At 42.4% G+C, this 13,236-nt stretch overlaps 1 pseudogene; it reads left to right on the forward strand.

Annotated features, from left to right (window-relative positions):
- The first annotated feature begins 1,216 nt into the window (after positions 1 to 1,216).
- On the forward strand, positions 1,217 to 1,333 carry LOC126238120 (5S ribosomal RNA; annotated as a pseudogene).
- Positions 1,334 to 13,236: the final 11,903 nt, after the last annotated feature.

A 13,236-nucleotide genomic window follows, 5' to 3' on the forward strand; every position in this document is an offset into this window, starting at 1 on the left:
CCCGGGACCTTGTTTCGACTCAGGTCTTTCAGTGCTCTGTCAAACTCTTCACGCAGTATCGCATCTCCCATTTCATCTTCATCTACATCTTCTTCCATTTCCATAATATTGTCCTCGAGTACAGTAAATAACGTCGGATGTGACTCTCCTTGGAGTTATCACGCCAGTTTTCTCTGATATTTTGAGCGATATCTAAAACTACGTTTCTGAAGTGAATGGATGAAAAGAAAATTGAGGATCTCCTTTCAATAGGTCCCACAATTCTTCCTAACTTCCACTAAGGACAGTATGGTAATTACTGAATAGTTTCAGTGGTATTCTTTCACTCTGAATTTTAATTCCGCTCCTAAACCTTTCTTTTATTTTCAGCATTGCATCTTCGATGGACAGATTGAGCAGTAGTGGCGAAAGACTACATTTCTAACACCGTTTTTAATTCGCGCGCTTTGTTCTTGGTCTTAAATTTTTGTTCTTCCCTCTTGGTTCTTGTGCACACTATGTATTAATCTCCTTTCCCTATGGGTTACACCTATTTTCCTGAGAATTTCGAACGTCTTGCACCAATTTACATTATCGAATGCTTTTTGTAGGTCGACAAATCCTATACAGATGCTCTGATTTTTCGTAAGCCTTGCTTACATTATCAACCGCTACGTCAGAACTGCCTTTCTGGTGCCTTTACCTTTTCAACAGTCAGTCTGATGATCATTTAATAGATCCTCAATTTTCTTTTCATCCAATCACTTCAGAAACGTAGTTTTAGATATCGGACAAAATATCAGAGAAAACTGGCGTGATGACTCCAAGGAGAGTCACATCCGACGTTATTTACTGCCACCCCATACGAATGCTGCACGTCACACAACGTTAATTTGAAATCTGCCGCCGCAGTTGTTGGGAACAGTATCTCTTGTTATCCGCTAGATGGTATCATTTAACACGACGATACACCTTCCCACATCGATTTAACGGGAGGTCTTCTCCCATGGCCAGCGCAGTCGCCGTAATTCACACCTATGGATTTTTAGCCTATAGCATTACATGGAGTCGCTGGTGCATGAAACCTCAGTAGAAACTTACGGATACAGGGTACTTACAAATGGCTGAAAAATCGGTATTTTTTATGACTTTATTAAATTCTATAGTCTTTCCTGATTACATTGATATAGACATTATAGGGTTTCACATGAAAAAGACCTATGTATACCATAGTTTGGGCAACGGCCTTGCCACAATGGACACACCGGTTCCCGTGAGATCACCGAAGTTAAGCGCTGTCGGGCGTGGCCGGCACTTGGATGGGTGACCATCCGACCGCCATGCGCTGTTGCCATTTTTCGGGGTGCACTCAGCCTAGTGATGCCAATTGAGGAGCTACTCGACCGAATAGTAGCGGCTCCGGTCAAAGAAAACCATCGTAACGACCGGGAGAGCGGTGTGCTGACCACACGCCCCTCCTATCCGCATCCTCTACAGAGGATGACACGGCGGTCGGATGGTCCCGATGGGCCACTTGTGGCCTGAAGACGGAGTGCTTTGTACCACAGTTTAAGGTTACGGTCATGTATGCCACCACGCCCCCTTTATTTGTGTTACAGAAACCAGTATTATTTCGAAAAGAACTGTGAACTTTCTGTTTCCAGTGATTATACGTATGATTCATTGTACAGGTTTCTAGAGGCTGTAAATGATTATTTTTGCTAGTATTTATTTTTGTTTCTCTGAAGCAGTTTGTTCACGTGTTATTGAATGATTTTTGCCCAAGTGCTACATATATTTGTGTGGAAGTACATATCTTTAGTGTGAAATAAATACGAAGTATGCAACGCATAAAGAAATTCAATAAATGGAAATTCCGTGGTAACCAGTTCACAAACAAAGTAAGCCACACTGTTGAAAGTAACCAATGTATCAGTTCTCAGGGAAGAAACTCCCACATGGCTGCCTCCTAGCGATTCAAATTTTTATGTTAACAATGACGCTGTTTGTAGTGGATTTGTTGTTATTGATGTGGGCATCTTATCTTGTTTGATAAAGGAAGTGGCGAAATGTAAACAATGTGATGGAGTAGGCTGTCTGGAAATAACTGAACAACAAAGTAGCAGGAAGGGTTTAGCGTCAAAATTAGTTGTCATGTGTATATCCTGCAATAAATCTACTTCGAAAATTAGTTCGAACATTGTGCATAATTCATATGACGTGAATTTGAAGTTAGTGTATGCAATGCGTGCAACAGGAAAAGGAAAAAAGGCAGCTCAAACGTTTTATGGTTTGATGGACTTTCCTCCTCCTACTCCTCCTCCTCCCAGTAGCTGCAGCAAGTACATAAAAATACTTTTAGGTGCCTTGACCGTTGTGTCTAAAGCATCTATGGAACGTGCAGTGGAAGAAACTGTAAACAGAGACATTGCTGTTGCACTTGATGGGACATGTTAACGTCGAGGACATCGTTCCTTGAGTGGTGTAAGTGCTACTTCCCTGGAGAATGGAGAAGTTGTTGAAGCTGAGTGTTTATCTAAGTACTACTTCACCTGCCATGGTAACAAAAAAATGGTTCAAATGGCTCTGAGCACTATGGGACTAGAACTTAGAACTACTTAAACCTAACTAACCTAAGGACATCACACAGAAAATGGCTCTGAGCACTATGGGGCTTAACTGTTATGGTCATCAATCCCCTAGAACTTAGAACTACTTAGACCTAACTAACCTAAGGATATCACACACATCCATGCACGAGGTAGGATTCGAACCTGCGACCGTAGCGGTCGCGCGGTTCCAGACTGTAGCGCCTAGAACCGCTCGGCCACGCCGGCCGGCTGCCACGGTAACAATAAAGGACATATTGAACATCGGTGTTCTAAGAATTATGATGGTTACAGTGGAGGTATGGAGTGTGATGGAGCTATAAAAATATTTCAGAGGTCGCTGCCCGTTTATAAAATTAGATGTACGAAGTACCTAGGCGATGGGGACTCCAAGGCTTTCAATAAAGTTAATGAGTTCAATGTTTATGGTGATACTTTTGTAACAAAACTGGAGTGTTGTGGACTTGTGCAAAAGAGGATGGGCGGTAGATTGAGGAAGCTACGAAGAGAAATGAAAGGAAAGTTGCTGTCTGATGGAAAATCTCTGTCTGGTCGAGGCAGATTGACAAAAACTGAAATAGACCTTCTTCAGAGTTATTATGGACTAGCCATTAGACGAACTGCACCTCTAATTGATGTTACAGCAATGATAAAAACTGTATGGACCACCTACTGTCATAAGTTGTCCACAAATGACCATCCTGTTCACGGATTTCGCCCTAAAGGAGCAGATTCTTGGTGTGGTTACCGAAAAGAAAAGGAAAGTGGTCAAATATACTATCATAAGCTTTCTCTTCCTGAGCCTGTTACGAATGAACGAAAACCAACTTTTAGAGACCTGAGTGACCCTGTCTTGCTTAGTAAATCATGGTGGCACTCAGAATACAAATGAAGGTTTCAACCATTGCATGTGGGAAAGATTGTTCAATATGTGTGTGAAATCTTATGGGACTTAACTGCTAAGGTCATCAGTCCCTAAGCTTACACAGTACTTAAACCTAAGTTATCCTAAGGACAAACACACACACCCATGCCCGAGGGAGGACTCAAACCTCCGCCGGGACCATAGGAAAGATTACCCAAGAATGTTTTGTAGGACTAAGTACATTAAAAGTTGGTATACTAGATGCAGTGATATGTTTCAAAGATGGAGTGATAGGAAGGTTGGAAGTCCTGAGAAATTTAGTCTTAAAATGTGGCTCTAATATGGAAGATGAAATGCTTGCGTGTGACAGACAATTGGTGCATGAAGCTGAAAGATTTGCTCTTCAAGTTGCCAAAGAAGCAAGAAGTTCTGAAAGGAATGCCAAGAGGAAGCCTGAAGATGAAGAAATACTGCAGGATGAAGACTATACTTCAGCAATATTCTGAGGCACAGTTTAATTGGACTCATATCTTCATTCGCAATTTCCCACAAGTTGTATTTGTCGGAATTCAGGTACAAATATTTCCTAAAGTTTATAAAGCATTGCTCTGTTTTGTTCTGTAACAGGCAATAGTCCATACTTCTGTAGTAGATCTAAGCTTTATTGTAGAATCAACTAAATAATAGAAGAAATTAACATTTTTATTAGGAAAAAAATTATAAAAACTAAAATGTAAGATACGATTTTTTTTTATCCTTGTAATATACATAATAGGTCTAGTGCCTCAGCCATCATCTCATGCATATCTGGTAAAAATTTGGTCTCCTTCAGATGTATAACATTGCATTAAATGGTACCTCAATTTGAGGAAGCATTTTGGGGAAAAATTGCATCAATTTCTTTGTAATGTTTTTAATAACCGTAAGCAGGTTCAATAAAATTCAAAATACTTCTAGTTTGTTTAGAAAACGTGCTGAATTATCTGATATCAACAAAAACCTGTGAAACATCTATGTTATAAACAAAGCCTGAAAGAAATAGCTGTTGATTTTTACATAATGTTGAGTCGGGAAAGTACCCTGTATCCTTAAGGGGCCTGTTTGTTACCGACCTACCTACGTGACTCATTGTACAAAAGACAGCTAGGATTCTTGAGAGAATTTGGTAAAATTTTATGCACCGTTTAACTGAAGACATTGAGGCTAGTGGTCATCGCACTGAACAGTTACTATGAGATTCAGCTGTTGCTATACGGTAAGAGCTTCTGGTATCAATAGGTGAATATTCATTCTTGACCATTAGTTCCTTTCCCCAAAATACTCAATTTTGCGATCCTGTGGCATCTGTTCAGGTTTGAGCCTAAAGGATTGGGACACCCTGTGTAGTGAAACCCATACTTACAATTCTAAGATATCTATATCTACATCTACATCTACATGACTACTCTGCAATTCACATTTAAGTGCTTGGCAGAGGGGTCGTCGAACCACAATCATACTATCTCTCTACCATTCCACTCCCGAACAGCGCGCGGGAAAAACGAACACCTAAACCTTTCTGTTTGAGCTCTGATTTCTCTTATTTTATTTTGATGATCATTCCTACCTATGTAGGTTGGGCTCAACAAAATATTTTCGCATTCGGAAGAGAAAGTTGGTGACTGAAATTTCGTAAATAGATCTCGCCGCGACGAAAAACGTCTTTGCTGTAATGACTTCCATCCCAATTCGCGTATCATATCTGCCACACTCTCTCCCCTACTACGTGATAATACAAAACGAGCTGCCCTTTATTGCACCGTTTCGATGTCCTCCGTCAATCCCACCTGGTAAGAATCCCACACCGCGCAGCAATATTCTAACAGAGGACGAACGAGTGTAGTGTAAGCTGTCTCTTTAGTGGACTTGTTGCATCTTCTAAGTGTCCTGCCAATGAAACGCAACCTTTGGCTCGCCTTCCCCACAATATTATCTATGTGGTCTTTCCAACTGAAGTTGTTCGTAATTTTAACACCCAGGTACTTATTTGAATTGACAGCCTTGAGAATTGTACTATTTATCGAGTAATCGAATTCCAACGGATTTCTTTTGGAACTCATGTGGATCACCTCACACTTTTCGTTATTTAGCGTCAACTGCCACCTGCCACACCATACAGCAATCTTTTCTAAATCGCTTTGCAACTGATACTGGTCTTCGGATGACCTTACTAGACGGTAAATTACAGCATCATCTGCGAACAACCTAAGAGAATTGCTCAGATTGTCACCCAGGTCATTTATATAGATCAGGAACAGCAGAGGTCCCAGGACGCTTCCCTGGGAACACCTGATATCACTTCAGTTTTACTCTATGATTTGCCGTCTATTACTACGAACTGCGACCTTCCTGATAGGAAATCACGAATCCAGTCGCACAACTGAGACGATACCCCATAGGCCCGCAGCTTGATTAGAAGTAGCTTGTGATGAACGGTGTCAAAAGCTTTCCGGAAATCTAGAAATACGGAATCAACTTGAGATCCCCTGTCGATAGCGGCCATTACTTCGTGCGAATAAAGAGCTAGCTGCGTTGCACAAGAACGATGTTTTCTGAAAACCATGCTGATTACGTATCAATAGATCGTTCCCTTCGAGGTGATTCATAATGTTTGAATACAGTATATGCTCCAAAACCCTACTGCAAAGCGACGTCAATGATATAGGTCTGTAGTTAGATGGATTACTCCTACTACCCGCCCGCATCTCGTGGTCGTGCGGTAGCGTTCTCGCTTCCCACGCCCGGGTTCCCGGGTTCGATTCCCGGCGGGGTCAGGGATTTTCTCTGCCTCGTGATGGCTGGGTGTTGTGTGCTGTCCTTAGGTTAGTTAGGTTTAAGTAGTTCTAAGTTCTAGGGGACTTATGACCACAGCAGTTGAGTCCCATAGTGCTCAGAGCCATTTGAATCCTACTACCCTTCTTAAACACTGGTGCGACCTGCGAAATTTTCCAGTCTGTAGGTACAGATCTATCGGTGAGCGAGCGGTTGTATATGAGTGCTAAGTAGTCACATTTATGTTCAAATGTTAATTAAACATTTTTCTTGGTCATAATAATCATCTTCAAGGATTAGGCGTTTCGCCTGTTCCGCCTCAGAGTTGTTCACGCTACCTCTGTAAGATTCGTCCACCATCCCTCTTACCAGTTGGGTTATATCGTAATGCAGCGGTAGTTATTGTGTCATTAGACGTACGAGTAAGTTGGGTATGGTCTTTCCAGTTCAGTTGGCCTTTTTCAGTTATATTTGTAATGAACTCAAGATACATTCTTGTTTAACATGTATTTCATTTATGGTCCAATAATGAGTACCCCACTTGAAGGTCGAGGAACTTCATCTCTCATGATTCGATTCGTCGTAATTGACCAAACGCCTGACTTCGAGGTTCGTATAAAGCAGAAACGTCTTGCTTAATTTTTTATTGCTGCAAAAGTTGCACCAATTAAAATCTTTCGACGTTGTTTAAGAGTTTAGGAAGTAAAAATGAGTAATGTGAGACTGTGGGTTTGGCATTTCAGTGGCGCTGAGAAGGAAGAGCACGACATGCCAGCTCCGGTCGATCCTGCTCAGCTGCCATCCCTCACAACGAACAGCTTCTCGGTCTACTCACCTGTCATGATCGGCGCATTACGACCAAAAGAATTGTACATAAGAACTTGCGCAACCTTCGTAACGACAATATGCGTGCGAGATGGGCACTGCGGATGTTTGCACAAGACTAAAAATTAATCGTAGAACGGGAATTTGTCGGGATCTGCAGGACCAATACAAGGATGAAGGTGACAATTTTCTGAAAATCATCATCACTGGAGATGTCGGGCCTTGTGGTCTAGTATAAACATGTGTATCTGGATACCGAAAAATCGTGGGGTCGAATTCCGGTCGGACCACAAGATTTTCAGTCTGCCTTTAACCCAAACTTCACCTCTGAGTGATGTGAAGACTCGCCTGTAACCTCACGTGCTTTGGATATCACCTTAACCTTTAGGTCCTCTTTCCCCAGTAAGCTAACTGAAATAGGTAGTTCAGGGGCACGCAAGTCACCGAAGTGGCGTACAATTGACAGACCTGCACCAAGACGTTGAACCACACGGAATTATTATTATTATCACTGGAGATAAAACCTAGTGTTAGAGCTATTTTCTAGAATCCAAAAGAAGTTCATGGAGTCGCGTCATGCCATTTCTCCAACAAAGAAAAACACATACCATCGGCAGACGAAAATATGTGGACATCTTCTCGTAGGTGATGTTCTTCAGGATTCCTTGGTGCCTAAAATGATTGTCAACTCAGAACGCTACGAAAAGGAAAGACAGACCAGGCTGAATTTACAGATTCAGACCAGAGAAGAAGACAAAACTGCGCAGGCAACCATGGTAACGCCAGCTCCAACTGAAGTTCAGCGGCCATGGAATTCGTTACCAAATTTGGGTTGCCTGCATTACCACATTCACTGTACGATCCTCATTTAGCATCTTCAGACTTCTATATATTTTAGCCTTTGAAAAATTAACTGTATGCCAACATTTTGCTGAAACAGATGCTATCGTCAAATCTGTTAAAATAATGGCTTGACTCAGCTGGTTCAGGTTTTTACGAGCTCGAATTACTGGCACTTGTTCATCGTTGGTAAAAGTACGTAACGAATGGCCTTAAATAGGCAGAAATATTATTGTACGTATCTGACACATCGCTCTACTTAACTGTATTGTTGTACTTTCCGCGTCTGTTGTGGTTTCCGTGAAAATAAATGTGAGGTATTGGTTTCGGAATGACCCTCATAGTAAAAGAGTTGTATAAAAACAGAAATTTGAGAGGTCTACTGAGTTGCAGGAATAAGAAATAGAAAGAATGATCTGTTCAATAGTTTCTTATGCGCGCAACTGCTAGGTGACGGAAATGACGGACGTGTCAAAGCCTCGAGAGACCGCGGTTCCTCGCAGGGGCGTTGTTATGCTACCCGCGAAGCGTCGCAGGCGGCCGATCGATAGCCAAACAAACGTCTCCTCTCCGCACACCACGGCACCTCTTCCTCGCGACACGAACGGGCACTGTGCTACCCTGCTGACCCCTGTCTTGTGGCTTCCGTGTCTAAACAGATCTCATAAGTATTACTAACACGGTTCCCACAATGTGCTCGAATCTGGGTCGCAGCGCAGCTTCTCCCTGTTCCATTTGTCTACGACAAAGCTGTCTAAGGACCCATAAATTCTGATTCAAATTATTGTCTTGAGTGACATGTTCCCATAAGTGAATGGCAAAAAAAATGTACCTCGATTAATTCACTCGTCGATTGTAAGAATTCGATAAGACTTCTTTGGGGGCTTTTTGTTCTTTGTGCATTAGGACGTGGCCAGAGAGTATTTTACTGTCAGACAACTCGTCTCTTAGTGCTGGAGACATGATCAGAGGCAGCTGGTATTTTCAAACTTCAGTGAACAGCGACAAATCTTCCGCAGTGCAAGCTCAGAAAGTAGTCGGCACGACTCCGCGGTCACAGCCAGCGATCTGATGACGTCAGGAACCGACCGTTGCGCGGTTACATGTTTACGATTCGGTTTACGAGACTGTTTCAGTTTGAAAATATTATGTGTGTGTTTATAGCCTCTCAAGATTTTTCCAGCTTTAGGGCACGAAACGACAGGTACAGAATCACGCCACAGAAATTAAGTAAGGGGTAAAGCAATAGGAAAAACTTGATACCGTTCTTGTGTGTTTTGGCCTTGGAATTGCGTCCGATTTACGTGCGACAACAGCGCGTGAACACTGCAGCCTCGTGGAAGAACTATTTTCAGTATATAGTTGGTATTACCATAACTGTGTTAGCTTTATTCGTATAGTAGCACCCACGCCTCCCGTGTTGAGCGTTTATACTGTGTTAGAATATTTGGACATTTTTATGAACAACAATGTCTTGGATCAAGGAGCAGCCTTTCGATGAAGCTTCAGGTAGCTGGCTTAGCCACAGTCGTTAAACAAACGTTTTTCTATCGCGTACTTTCCTGGATACTTATTCTTCCTGCCTGGCCGCTTACACTGATTTCTATGGGATTTCAAGACAGTCGCGTTTGTTCTACACTAATTGATTCTTTCGGTTCTTTCAGCGGTTTATACGGTAGGAGATGGGAGCCATCGTAAGCAATATCTCAGACTTGTCACTCACTGCTAACGCAAAAATAATTATGTTGACGTACGGAAACAGATATTATTACCATGTCAAAAGGACTCCGGCCGCGGGGGTGGTTTGATACTACGACGCGTAGTCATCGCGGCTTCTTCAAGAACTTACAACGGCTATAAAGCCAAACAGGTTATTCATTCAAATAAATCAAAATGTGAGCAAGACTGCAAATGCTACACTTTATTTGGATATCAAGTTCACCAATATTCTCCAAATGTCAAAGCGACCACATTTTACAGCTGAAACCCGTGTAACTGGAGAACCATTATTAATGAATCTATCAGATGCCCTGCGAGTAACAGGTCGGAATGGATCACTGGGAAACCAAAACAGTAACAGAAACACGTGACGAAATACTATTGCGTAACTGTAACTCCCTCAAGGAGTCTTATATCGCCTGACGGATGAAGCTACTGGTCAGAATACATAGGTACAAGAGAGTAATGGCGAGAGATTTTGGAAGCAAGAACGATAGTAACAGAAACACTTTATATAGATCAGGGAAGAAAGTGCTAACACACAAGAGCGTATTTTGAGGCATTACACGTTATACATTCGGTTAAATTCAGAGACAGGAACATAAACACAATAAGACAAGCAATTTATATAGTACACAACACTTTCTAGCAATACATATAGAAACTACTTGTTAGTAGCGTCTTTGTATTCGAAAACACAATACAACAGTTAAAGTGATCACTCTAATAATTACTAAACTGATGTTAGTAGTGTCTTCACCCGATCACTTCAAGTTACAAGCGTTGTTCTTGAATGAATGTAAGGAGCATCATCGTGAAAGAACGTGGATCTGTGCAAATCGGAGGTGTGAAGAACAGATATCTGAAGTTACCGCTGACAGATGAGCATTCGTTGTCAGGTGTCATACTACAGTCACCTGCAAGAGAATCGCTAAGTCTTGCAGAATGCACTGCAGACAACTCATAAATAGTGAGAATCTTACTGAACTGGTCTTAATGAAAGAATAAAGAACGGGCGAGGTGTTTACACAGAGATCGCGAAGGCTAAACCTGGATGGATCAGAAGAAACATGAGTCTGAAGAAAAATTATATGACGAAAAAAGATCTACGAAATAATAAAGAAAATAGAAAGAAAGAAACAACAACTAAACGGGTAAATGCCGACCGCCAGGCTGTGGCCTGAGTCAACTGCAGGAAAGAAAATAGTGGAGGCGAAATCTGAAGAACAGAAGAGCGGTGGTGTAACAAGAATCGGGCGCGTGGCCATGATCATCGCTACACCAACAGACAGAGAGCAGTGTAAACTAAAGTATAGCGAACAGCGGACACTAGAGACGTTACGAAGTGAGAAAGGCAAATCGAACACAGGACGCTATTCGAAAGTGGAATGGATATAAACTACAAAACAGTTTGGGGCACCTAAGTGCATGCGAATGTTTAGATTTAAGCCGAGTAGTGAATGGAAGAATAAGCTTGACAGAGTTAAAAATAATGGCTTAATCCGTACATATGATGAAAGTACATATATTTATGTATGTATGTTTGTTCTACATGTCCTAAACCACAGGATCGATTTCAACCAATGATGGTACGTATATGACAATCTGCAAAGAGCCTCTGTGGGCGTTAGAACTACCTACCTCTCAAAGGAGTGTGGGTGGGGGCGAAAAATAAGCGTAGCTGGAGCGCTAATAGCAAGACTATATTCATACAGTATTTCAAATGAAAGCACTTATTGCACACAGCAACTTTACGAGACTTTTCTCGCTGATCCCCCCCCCCCCCGCCCCCCCCCCCCCCCCGCCACCCCTCCCCACAAAACAAGAAAGGAGAAAAGTTAATCGCTTACTAAATTTCCGCTGTTCGTGCAGTATAACTTCCGCACTACTTAATTGACTACTTCTTTACTATTAATTCTACTTGCAATATTTTCTGTACACTGTATTAACATATACCACTGAAAGTAATTGCACTGCCCAGTTGCATTAATGTGACCACGTGGAAAAAGCCTGAATAACCAGTTTTTGCAGAGTGGAGCGCTGCGAGACGTTCGGGAAGAGAGTCAATGAGTTTCTATAAGGTAGCAACAGGGATGTGGAACCGTGCAGAGTCCTTAGCGTGACCAGTTCTGTTTCTTGGTTGAGTATCCATGGCGCGGATAGCCCGATCGAGGCTATCCCATAGAGTTTCGATTACTCCTAAATCCGAGCCGTCTGGTGGCCAGAGTAGTATGGTAAACTCATCCCAGTTTCCTTCGAACCAAAGTACAGTGCGAGCTATGCTGAATTGTCCTGCTGGTAGATGCCATCGAGTCGAGAAAAATCAAAATGCATGTAAGGGTGGGCCCTTCCGTAATGACGAGATCGTCCACGTAATTCCACGAAAACATTCCTCAGAATGTAACGCTCCCTCTTCTCACATAGACTCTTTGCTTGCAGACGTTTCAGCCCGTACACGCAAACGGCCATCTGTTAGATTGAGCATTAAAAGTGATTCATCTGAAAAGGCTACATGCCACCACTCAATGGACGCCCAGTTGCGGTACTGGCGTAATTTCCAGCTGTCGTGGCCGATGGACAGCAGTCACCATGTGTGCATGAACCAGACGCCTGCTTCAGACGCCAGTACTCATAACGTTCGTCGAACAGTCATTGAGGAGACACTGTTGGTAGCCCCTTGGTTCATCTGAGCTGTCAGCTGGTCAACAGTTGCACGTCTATTCACTCGTAGGTATCTCCTCGGCCGTCGCTCACCCTTATCCTCTATGGCCCGTGGAGCATTACATTTATCTCGGCGCCATTTGTACGTACTGCCATTTTGCCGTGCACGGTATGCTTTAACCATTCCACAAATACTTCCACCCATGGTCTGAAAACCAGTGATCATTCCCTTTCGGACGCCATATAAATCGCTCCGTTTCCGCATAAGGTAAACGACTACACTGTTTTCCGCGTCCCCATGACACGCTTTATTTAACCTCCACTGCTACTCCTGCCATCTGCCGTCTGTGAGCGATTATTGTACATTGACGTCGAACATAGGTGACGGTTACATTAGTGCGACTGAAAAACGAAACTGCAGGGCGAAATTCGCTAGAGATATATCTGAAATATGTGTACAAGTATGTGTGAAATATATGTGAAATATACAGGGTGTTCAGCGAAGGCGTCCTTGATTTCAAAATAAAACATCTGAAAACTAAGATCAGTACGTGAGTGAAACAAACAGTATGTTCATTGTGAAAGCTGTGAGAATTTTATACAAAAGTTATACAGAAATGCCGAAATATTTCGAAAAGCTGCCAACAGATGGCACTGTAAACCGTGTAGAAAAAAAAAAAAAAAAAAAAAAAAAAACCCTCCAAATCTGTGTGAAATCTTATGGGACTTAACTGCTAAGGTCATCAGTCCCTAAGCTTCCACACTACTTAACCTAAATTATCCTAAGGACAAACACACACACCCATGCCTGAGGGAGGACTCGAACCTCCTCCAGGACCAGCCGCACAGTCGATTACCACCGTGTAGCTCGTACAGTATCATGCGTGATTAAACTCGCGCTGTGCAAGCAGTCTTTGTAATCACATC

Source organism: Schistocerca nitens, chromosome 2 (genome assembly GCF_023898315.1).
Source record: "Schistocerca nitens isolate TAMUIC-IGC-003100 chromosome 2, iqSchNite1.1, whole genome shotgun sequence".
NCBI lineage: Eukaryota > Metazoa > Arthropoda > Insecta > Orthoptera > Acrididae > Schistocerca > Schistocerca nitens.